Source organism: Branchiostoma floridae, chromosome 10 (assembly GCF_000003815.2).
Source record: "Branchiostoma floridae strain S238N-H82 chromosome 10, Bfl_VNyyK, whole genome shotgun sequence".
Taxonomy (NCBI): Eukaryota; Metazoa; Chordata; class Leptocardii; order Amphioxiformes; family Branchiostomatidae; genus Branchiostoma; species Branchiostoma floridae.
The window spans coordinates 6,790,581-6,802,693 of NC_049988.1; the positions used below are offsets into that span (position 1 = coordinate 6,790,581).

The following is a 12,113-nucleotide window of genomic DNA, read 5'->3' on the forward strand; positions in this document are numbered from 1 at the left end:
CGTCCAAGTTTTCACTTCGAGAGAAATAGTGATAATGGAATGTGCTTATTGGTCGGTACTATAGCTCCGTAAGCTCGTAGTAAAGAACTTGAACACTAAGTTCTCAAAACATGCCAAGAACTCTTGAATCTTGAGGAATTTCAGTCTTGCAAAGCTAACACAACGATCGGCAAAGACAACGTATAATTATCGGGGTAGGGTGTTGTTGTTTTCGGCTTGGACACAAGATTTGCCTCCGGGCATACATATGTAATGATTTCTTTCTCACTCCCTTTGCAACAGTTATGTCATACATAATGAATCTAAGTGCTTCGTTAGTGTGAACCATAAACTATTTTGGTGACACAATTAGTACTGTTAGACCGCAGACTGGTTGTAGTTTTCGCACTAGCAACCACGAACAGGCCGTGTGTGATTCATACAGGTAGGTATTCTAGTAATCACCGATGGCTATCTCGACTTAAATACTCAAGACAATGTGGTGACGGCAATGGCTGAAAATTGGACATCATACCACAACCCCCTTTCGGTACATCTGTCATTGTAATGTCCCGGGGGGGGGGTCCAACAGAAAGCGACAAAAAGTTGCTGCATGAGTAGGAGGATTCTGTGTACTCAGTCAAGTGCTTTGTTCCACCGACGTTTAGGTGTTACCTTTTTAGGGTAATTCTTACTGGTTTCCATTGTACTGCAGAATAGGGGTCGCTGCTTACATGTACGGTGCCAAACGTCAAGTCTTTGTATATTTATGTATCATATATATAGAGAGAGAGGAAGATAGAAAGATAAATAGTTCATGATAGTCGGTTAACTCTTTATGCAAAGCATGAAAAGAACATGTATAAAGATGATTTTATGACCTTTTTAGCACTAAAAATCGACAATTTTATGTCCCTTACTAGCAGTGGATACTTGAAACAAGATCCCATGATACTAACTTATTTCCTTCATGCTTCAAGAAAGGAGGTTATGTGACCTCCATTATATAACGTCCATGCTGCAAGAGCCCAGTGCAAGCCAATAGTCATCGACGAGTCTTTAAAAACAGCACGAAACACCAACATGACAGTACATAACAATATAACAAGGAATATTCAACCACACAAGCATGGATTCGTAGTACACAACTGAGAGTCATTCAGCACCCTTAAGGGCCTTAAGGGCCTTCAATATCTATCAAGTGGTCTTTCGGATGAGACTTCTGAGTGTCTAGAAACCGTTCTGAATCGTGATGACCTCATCATACGCCATTACGCAAAGATTGATATCTCCCAAAGACGTATTCACGACGTATATTAGGCTAATGCGACGTCATCTAAGGACTACTAAGTGATGGGAAGATACTGCTTCGTAGATCCCCTTTAGTCACAGATTATCACTGTGTTGCTCTGGAAATCCACAAGTTAATATCTAGAAGTGCTTGGATTGCTGAATATGTCCAGATTTTAGGTGGATTCATAAACTAGTCAGTCGTCTTAGCAAACTACAAAGGGTCAACATGGGTTAATATTGTTTTCGAAGTTTCCTAGTGCAAATCAGTAATGGTGAAATTATAGGAGATTTAAGGTGATATGGTTGACGCATGTACACCTATTAAGTTTAAATTACTTCCGTACTGACACCCTAAGTTCGTAATGTGACAGAGAGTATAGGTTGTAGGTTCACACCATATGTCTAATGTATAAGCGTGGTTAGGCCATGTTGATTTGATTATATGGATGGCATCTTCTGGGAACCACAAAACTGATGCGAGATGAAAATTTTAGAAAGTTGTCATCATTCTAAGATACACGTGGTCTGGAAGGCTGAACAACTGTCCAACCACACACAGAGTATGGTATACCGAACAATTGATTTTTATATTTCAGCCACACCATAGGTATGGTGAATTATATTGCATTCGTAATGTTTTTTCTCCTGTCAAATCTTCAAATTGATTCATCTCTGTCGTTACTGGACCTAATGATCTGAAATTTGGCACAAGGGTAGAGTGGGCCAATTACCTCAGGCGTGTTTTTTTCTTCATTTTTTTTTTCATACCTGCCATTAAAATGATTTTATTGAGATTTTTGGCACTTTTTATGTATATTTTGGACCCCTGTACCCTGGTATTACAGCCGAATGACCTGAAATTTGGTACAGAGGTTCCTTGATCACATGCCTATATAAAACCAATAGCAGGTTTGGCATACAGCACAACAAAATGCTTAATTTTGCCATTGTTTGCCATTTTTCGACAAAAAATCAACTGACCTGAAATTTGGCATAAGACACAATGTTGTTGAAACGACCGAAAATTGATGCACGCGGATGTCATCCATATAATCAAATCAACATGGCCTTAGAGCTGGAGCTCGAGAGAGCTGGGCCTATAGTTTCTTCATCCACTTTCAAGTGTTAAACTGCTGAATTCTGTGCCCTGGGTACAGCTATTACAGAAAATTACTTCCGTACTGACACCCTCAGTTTGTAATGGGATAGATAGTATAGTTTGTGAGGTCACACCATCTGTCTAATCTATTACATTGCTTATCATACCGAGCTTGTACTATAGTTCTGCATTCAATTGCAAATCATTGTTAAATTGAGGAATTCTGTGCCCTAGGTACAGCAATAATAAAAGCTACTTCCGTACAGGCGCCCTTAGTTCATAATGTGATATATTGTCTAAGTTGTTGGGGTCACATTGTCTGTCTAATGCACGGTGCCTTGGTTATTATACTATGCTGGTCCTAGTTTTTTTCATCCATTTGCAATTCACTGTTTAACTGAGGAATTCTGTACCCTGGCTCCGGCAATAACAATATGAAAGACTTCATGCTGTTTTGTGCTCAGACTTTAAAAGCTCATTAAACCTCATTGACCACATAAAGAGAGTGATAAGCCATGGGGAATCGACAATCCGACTGCTGCTAGAAACAAAGGCATATTATATGGCAAAAGGTAGAAGGTTTTCCAATAGTTTTCAACTAAATGTTGAATATCACAGCTTATGGTGGTATCTCACTGCACTTGGGGCACCAGTGTGGTACTGTGGGATTCGTTCACTGCGGTACTGTTTTGTTATTTTAATAATACGTATAAGTATGACTTAAAAGACAACAAAATACACAAAACGTAAGAAAATTCCTTATCTTTCTTTTGAAAACTTTGAGTCGTCAACGAAGACCGCAGTGCCGCACCGGTGCCCCAAGTACAGTGAGATACCACCTTAAGTGAAGCTATGAGTACAGTACCTAACTTCGGTTAAGGTCGTCCCTCGGATAGGACGTTAAATGGAGGTCCCGTGTTTGAGGAGAGCAACACCTCAAACACGTTAAACAACCCACTACAATTATCGAAAAGACTAGTGCGAGTGGATCAAATACATCTTATCCGGGTATGTAACTTGTACTATTCTGTACAAACCTGGTGTGTTACGCCATGAGACGCTTTACCGGGTATACAATACACAAACAAATCAACAAGCATTCAAACCCCTCCCCCCCTTCTGCTTTACATTGGACGTTTTGGTATGTAAGGTTATCGCGATAGATCGGCAGAAAGATGTTATCACTAGAGTCTAGTCCACGGAAGGGTGTCATACACTAGTCCCCAAAAAATAAATCTTCATCACAATCCACAGGGAACGTACTAAAATAGAACAAAAGCTCCACATCCACACAATACAGGAAATAAAACCTCCGGATACAAAACTTAGAGCCTCAAAGGGAAAAAAAATCACGCGCATCCTTGGTAGAAATCCTTAGTTTATAAATAGCGTTTTGAACTGCCGCCATGCACGAGCTAGCCTAAGGGTCCAATCAACCAAGTTACCTTTGAAACGATTTCCACTTGGTTAGGCAGCTATAGATACCTACGTAAACACGTCAGGTGGGCAAATTATGATTGATAGATCCATATATGCCCAGTGTTACTTAGTTTGAAGGTGAAGATTTGTCTTAAGCTAAGGCCACAACCCTTAGCTTAAGACGTACGTGGTTTCTGTCCGCATGTTCTTTGGAGGCCAAGTTTTTCTGAAAACGTGGGGAAGGACTGGCAAAAGCTGGGAGGGAGTACGTCAACGCACGTCATTTGCACGTTTGGGGTAATAAGTATGTGGTAAGCATTCCGTGATCGGTTGCGTGCATCGTTGTTGGTAACAAACAAACAAGTGGGTTGTACGTGCTTACAACGTATGGTCTCTGTGCGATTGCCACATAACCGCAGTGACGTTGCCGTACGCAGGCCGTACTTACACGGGCTGCGTACGTTAAACTTTCCTTACTCACTCGTTGCCGCGTTACCACTGTGACGTTACGTATGTAGGCCGTATTTACACATGCTGCGTACGTTTCCTTACTCACTCTACTCGTTGCCGCGTTACCACTGTGACGTTACCGTATGCAGACCGTACTTACACATGCTGCGTACGTTTCCTTACTCACTCTACTCGCTGTACGGGGCACGCGCGTCGCGTGTATTTAAAGCCCTGTCTGTTGAGGAATGTCTTCTTGTCTGAGTATTAAAAGCTTGGAGGTCACTTTTAGAGATGTCTCCGACCACACTGTCCCATAGGAATTTACAGATAGTAACTGTTGCGTGTATGAATGTCCTTCCTGTTGAGGAATGTGTTATTGTCCAAGTATTAATATCTTGGAGGTCACTTTAAGGGATGTCTCCGACCACGCTGTGCGGTAACATGAATGTCCTACCTGTTGAGGAATGTGTTCTTGCCTGAGTATTAAAAGCTTGGAGGTCATTTCTAGGGATGTCTCCGACCACACTCTCCGGTGGGAAGTTGCAGGTAGTAATTGTTGCATGTATGAATGCCCTACTTGTTTAGGAATGTGTTCTTGTCTGACTATTAATGACTTGGAGGTCACTTTTAGGGATGTCTCCGACCACAGTGTCCGGTAAGAAGTTACAGGTAGTAACTGTTGCATGTATGAATGTCCTGCCTGTTTAGGAATGTGTTATTGAGACAGTTATATAGTGAGGTTATGTCTATGCATAGCTTGTTTGGTGTGTGTTGTTGTTTGTCTTCATGTAAACTGGTGTGAACTTCTGCACACGGTCTTAAAAGGTCCTTATCCTTACAGCGAGACATAAAGTGGTTTTCAAGGACGGCTATTTCACTTACGAAGTGGGCATGGGTGAAATATAGACTTTGATAGTGTTTGCTTGTGTATTGAGTATGGGAAAGTTTATTCAAGTTATGGACTTTACCCAGTCTTTGCTGTGACGGTAGGAACACGGAAACATATTGTATATTTTACGAAACAGTAACACAATGCGTTGGACAAATATCTACAGTGAGTGCAGCATGAATAATACTTTGATTATTTCGCAAAGGTAGTAGCTATTGTCTGAATAGTTTCTGATGGTACACTGGTTCAACATTTTGAATAGTCCATGCATTGTATTCCGGTTATTTGTTTGTGGATTATTTGTACACTTCAAAGTCGTCCGAGGACAAGAAGCAAAGGATGTTGTTTGTTTAGGGTACAGAAATGCAAGAATGACGTATGAGACAAGACTGCAGTAAGGATGTGGTGTTCAACATTCTGTGCATTCTAGTGGTTAACTTAACTAGCTGTCTGCCGTTTTACTTCTTGGTTGCTTTCTTTCGTTTGTTCGTTCCTTCTTTTGTTCTTTCTTATTACTTGTTGCAGTACTTATTTTTCTTCTTTTTTCCTTATTTTCCTATTTATCTTTCCTTCTTTATTTCTTCTTTCTTTTTCTTTTTTCCTTCATTCGTTTTATTTATTTCTTTTCTTTTTTCTTTCTTTCTCTCTTTCATTCTTGGGATATATTTGTGCAAGTGTTGTGCAAAATTCAACTGTCTTCCAACATAGTGTCTTACATCCTTGTCAGTTGTTATTTCTGTCACAGCCTGCTTTTTGTAATTAAAACCCTACAACATAAAAATCTCGGGACGCCATTTGACAAATTTGCCCACCCAGTAACAGTAACAGTAACAGTAACAGTAATAGTAACAGATAAGTAACACTTTTAATACGGACTCCATATCAATCAGTGTATCCCTGAACAAAATTTTTGTATCGTTGGGGAGGAGATAAATGAAAGGTAATGCATCTTACAAGTGCTTCATTTCGATTGGCAAATACAAATACAAATCCTACGGATTAAAGGATTTGTGTAATGGCCACCGTCTGCTAATGCATCAAAAATCATGTGACGTTCATTACTGAACTGACCTAGTTAAGAGGAGGAATACACTCAGTCACTCACTGAAGATGAACAACGTGGCAATGACTGAGGCGTAAGAAAAATATGTTGTGTTTTCTGTTAGGCCATGTTGATTTGATAATATGGATGGCATCCTCTATAGGAACTCCAAAGGTGATGCGATCAAATCAACATTGCCTTACAGTCCTGAAAAATGGGTAGGTACTAGGTAGGGAATTTCTTTCTCGAGATTTCGGCGGAAGTGATAAACATATACCGTTTAATATTGACAAACTGAAATGTACTAGAACATCCGTATTTTTTTGCATCGTATTTCAAGTTACCACTACAACAACTATTTCTACTGATACTACTACTACTACTATTGCTACATCCAAAACGTCTCCTACTACTACTACTTGTACTGTTGCTACTGCTACTAGTACTACTACTACTACTATTACTACTGTCAGTCAGTCTATAAAGACTATGACTATGCGCAAAGGAACTAAACGACAACGAAGACTACATTTTAAGGTAATAGCACTGTTATGTGCATGCGGGATGTCAACAAAGTGAGGCACAGAACTGAGGAAAATGTGTTGGAAAATGATTCTTCAATGTTTTCTTGTCCCTTCCTAGCAGTGGACCAAAAATGACTAGTGTCGCACGTTTTTGCTACATGAGGTCGTGTTATTGGAAACACAACATCTTTTTCCTGGGCCTACCCACGTACTGAATGAAGATGTGAAGTGCAAACGACGTGGCGAGATTTATTCAAGGACAAATTGAGTTGATTTGAAGCGAACCCATTACTCTGGGAGTCTCGAAAAGAATAGGTGTAATACTTTACACGATACGTATCATAAACCATGTGAACGAACCATTTGTAACTTAATCCTACCTTACGGTAATGACTGAAATCTCCAATATCTGTAATACTACTTGAAGAATGGGAGCTTAGGACTCGTTTTATCAAGTGCAGCGACAGTTGCTTTATTTGTAAAGAAGATTTATACGTAGTGCTTACACGTAGATGTGTGTCTGCATAGGACGTAATCAAGAGAGTGGGGTGCTTCAAGAAATTGATGTGGTACGCCACAGAAAATTAAAAACGATTTTACAGTTTATTTCATGTATATAAAGAATATCAAATAAATACATACATACAAGATATTCTGTTTGGTTATATGGTTAATTGGTTGTTTGAATAATTGCTAAAAAAATTAGTAATAGATAATAGATACATAATTGTACAAAGTCTACTCTAAAGACACATTACTGTTAGTATGATAAGAATAATTTTAGGGGCTCGGTCGGGCACCGTGTTGAATTTAGGTCATGTTATATTATATTATATTACACTGGTTATATATATGGTTTGCATATCTATAGGCAAGCATTCTTTAAAACTATCCAGAAAAAACGTCCCTACTGTGCTTAGTGATACCAAATTCCACTCTACGATAGTTCTGGGAAAATACGAATTTTTAAACACATCAATCCTAGGTTGATAACTCTGGTACTTGAAGGCATAACTGTTTCTTGTTCTTTTGGGGCTAGCATTAGATACTTAGGTACGTCCACCAGTTTCTGTATTCAAATTGAGACAATGTATATTGCAACGATTTATCATGATTCGTGTATATTGAAAATCCCACCCTCCCAGTCAAAACAAGCGTTCTATTCATACCCCCTGCTCTGACCGTGATCTTTATATAGCCCCCTTCTGCAATTGGATATCGTTGGAATTGGTCTACGCCTGGTAAACGCTTACACGATATGATATGCCTATATAAATGGTGGGTGGATGTGCATATCGACGCATATGCTTTCATAATTAGTCTGTGAATATGTTTATACAACACTGTTTTAGACATACGTGATTTCTGTCTTGCAGTATTTATTATAAGTCATAACAGGAACTTCCACGTTCTGGTAGAGACAATTTGTGTTACACTGTTGCGGAGAGGAGGAAGTGAACATCGGAAACAAGTAAGGTATCTAAATTTTACATCTCTTATCATATCAATATTGGTATAAACATATAACTTGAATGCCCTAAGTGTGTATTGGTATACATTATGTATTCAATGTATTTGTTGACAATTGGGGGGGGGGTCTAGTTTCAATTTGTTTGCACATCAATATACGGAAACAAAATAAGGTATCTGGACGTTTTTGTTATAGTTTTCTTTAATAAGATAATTATGTTATTCCTCTACACAGCATGACTTCTAAATGGTATTTCATATTTGTTTGCAGTATTTTTAATTACCTTTGCCAAGAAGGTTATATTTTGGGTAGCGTTTGTGTGTGTGTGTTTATTTATTTGTGTGTAGAAGACCAGCATATCTCTAGAACGCCTGGACAGATTGTATTGATATTCAATATGTGGGTATGTGATGAGACCTGAAACGCAATTAGATTTTGCACCCCCTAGCAGCTTGTTACGTTGTGACAGCGATCTCGCCCCCCCCCCGGGGGGGAAATCACTAGCGATCTCGCCCTCCCCGGCTAGTGATCTCGCCCCCCTACCTCGCCCCCCTTTAGCGATTTCGCCCCCCCCCCAAAAAAAAAAACAGGTTTACATGACATTTTAGAAGTTGATTGTTATAAATCACAAAATGTAGTTTCAGAATGATATAAGTACACGAGTTTGATACATAACTCCATTCATAGTATCAATATTAACGTAATTACACGGTAATAAGATAGTTGAACTTGTTTCAGACAAGGAGGGTTTGGTCCCTTGTATTCCAATTATTGCATGTACCTGAGTCTTGACATAAGATGTATTTCATTGTATTCACCTGTCCTCAAGCAACCTATATATCTCCAATATGAAGTCTCTACCATGAAGTGACCACAAAAGAACTATGTAATGTCTTTATTAATTATGCAAATATTAGGTATTAATTAGAATAACGCACATTTTGGTATATGTACCTGGCCAAGGGATATCTTCACCTCCAACATGACTGTTTTTTCTAGTATTTAGGAACTGATGCATTTACCCGTGTTTCTTAAGACAGGTACTTTACCAGTGTTTGTGTAGCATTTAGCAACAGTTATATCAACTTGCGCGTAGATAGTGTTTATAATGAGAAACTATTATTCACGTGTGTTTTTGTTAGTGCTTTGGAAATGTTTCCAGCACAAGAAAGAATACACTGTGACAAATTGAAAACATATAGCTGACGTATTCCGTACCATAGACGGTGTTGATTTATACGTTCGCAGTAGCACTGTTTTTATGCCACCTCAGCTGCAAAAATTGTCTTTTTCATTTTAATGTCATGTTTGCACCGAACAATATAGTATCGACTTTCGAGGTATGACATCTTACGGTACGGTAATAAGGTGCCATATAGGTACCAGGTAACACACCATATACGTTACTCCACAGGTGCAGTACAGTACCAGGTAGCGCACCTGTAATATGTAGTAACCAGCTGCTCTTGGGGGGGGGGGGCGAAAACGCTAAAGGGGGGCGAAAACGCTAGTGATCTCACCCCCCGGGGGGGGGCGAGATCGCCGGGGGGGGGCGAGATCGCTGTCACACCGGTACTGCAGCGGAACTTTCGGGATTGATATCTCGAGTTCTGTACATGCTGTGGTCATGATGTTTGAGTGGTAGATAGCTCTTGGGGTAGAGAGTAAGTGGTGTAGGTCCGGGCCCTCTAGTGGCTTGTTTTGAAACTGCAGGGGCTGGTTTAGTGTCAGACTTTTTTCCTATTTGTTCTCTACTAAAAGTACATCAATTTACAGCGATACATAAATCTGATTGTGCACACGCGTGTTTTTTTTTTTTTTTTTTTTTAATTTTTTCCACATTTTATTCTTCATTCACAATGTTACAATCAATGATACAATGAAGTGTGTAAGTAACCATGGTAACAAACAATAACAAAATAGATTACGTCAAATATACACATATATATAACGAGCTATTATATTTTACAACATGTCCCCTGACTTCAGTACTACACTAGTACTGTCTGAAAAAAGTATGAACGTTGGAACTAAAGAACTTAGCTCCTCTCCCTTTATAAAATGCAACAAGTAAGTGCTCACGAAGGGAGAACAAAATTATTAAATGGCAAGCATCGAAATACAAATAAAAAGCGGATACATCTGCATCTCAACAGTACCAGTCATATTGCCAGCTTGTGGGCAAGACAGCAATTACTCAAGACTTTGTTCTTCTTATTTCATACTATATATGTTCAGAAACATGGATATTTCAATTTATGTACGACATTAACTTTAGGTCTGTCAAAAATGTTTCAAATATGTTGCTGTATAACTCTGTATTAGTATCTATATGTCTCAACCACTGTTAAAAATAGAGAACTTTGCAATCGAGATTATCCTGTAACAGACCATATATTACTGATTCCAAGAAATATAAGTGGTTTTGATATTGAGACATGTAATCCTCTTCGATACAACACATCTCCAACATCCTTCCAAAACAACCCCAGCTTTCTACAGTTATAGAACATATGGACATAGGTGTCTTTTTCATTGCATAGTGTGCATACAGGGCTGTATATTTCACCCAGTGTGTTTTTAATTTGCTGGTTTAGTGTCAGACTTTTTTCCTATTTGTTCTCTACTAAAAGTACATCAATTTACAGCGATACATAAATCTGATTGTGCACACGCGTGTTGCTTCTCACATCTCGCACGTCAAACTATGAAGAGAAAAATATTTAAGCTTTTCTAGCGACAGAGATACATGTAAAAACATGCCATGCATATTGCCAAAAACCCACGTGCGCCCACCCATAAAAAAAACAACGATGTTACCCAAGCCGTATGCTCATAATTTAATTTGTTATTCATTAATAAACGCAGCCCTGTTTTTGGACACACATTTTAGATTAGTCTGGCGCAAGACATGCCGGTTGTATGTTGTATTTTTTATTCTAAAATTAATATGAGTGATGCCACGTCGACGTCAAGCACACCGTATTAGAAATACGTGATTCTTTCTTCGCAAAAGTTATCACGTATAATTAGTATTAGGGGGACATTTACGTACTGGTAGGGTAGCTATTCTGTTGGGAGCCAACATTGGAACAAAATGAGGTATTTCAATTTCATATTTGTTATCATATCAATGGTTAAATGCATAAGGTTTCTGCACTATGTGTATCTTTTTCTACATTATTTACTCGATGTATTCATTCGTTATCATTATGTCAAATTGTTTATGATTCAAAGATTAAAGTACAACAAAAGATTTATGTAATGACATGGACTGCAAATTGACATAAAGCCACCCACCAACTCACACAAAAACAACTGTTACAGAATCTCATGATCAGAATTTTATTTACATTGAATATTGTCGTATTTTGTGTACCGCTTGAAATTACTCTTGCTTTTGAAAATCAGTAGGTAATTTGAGAGAAAAACAAGGATGAACTGTGATCAGACATGTGTGGGTCAAGTTCCCCATGCCGTGAATTCTTCGAAGACATAGTCAAAATGATTGACTAGGGTTCCCTTTCTATTTAAAAGAAAAAAAACCCTGTGTGTCATGACAGAAGAGGGTGTCTGGCTTTCAGAAGAGCCAAATTGACCCGCAAACCTCAGTAGGTGCATGTTTTTTCCTTCCCTCTTACCTACCATTACTGGGTGCCGCATGTAAAGTAAGTATCACAGTAATTTGACTTTTGGTACACATTCATCAAAGACTATATACTTGACATCTTTGCTTCGAAATCTGAGTTGTACTTATTATATCTGGGTGTGGCCGAGAACTTATTGATCACCCGTCATACACAAAATAAAACAAGTAGGTAGCTCGAGCTCCTTGTCAAATGTTCATCAATGCACTAGTATGTAAGAGGTACAAGTTCCAGTATGCTAAACAAACATACACACACACGTGTGTGTAAACAGTCTCATTAAGTAAGCGTTTACGGGGT

The 12,113-nt window shown here is 38.8% G+C and overlaps 1 protein-coding gene across 3 annotated transcripts in view; it reads left to right on the forward strand.

The window, feature by feature from the left end:
* LOC118423948 (parathyroid hormone 2 receptor-like) overlaps positions 1 to 12,113 on the forward strand; it is a 92,107-nt gene that overhangs the window by 14,196 nt on the left and 65,798 nt on the right. The window lies entirely within an intron of this gene.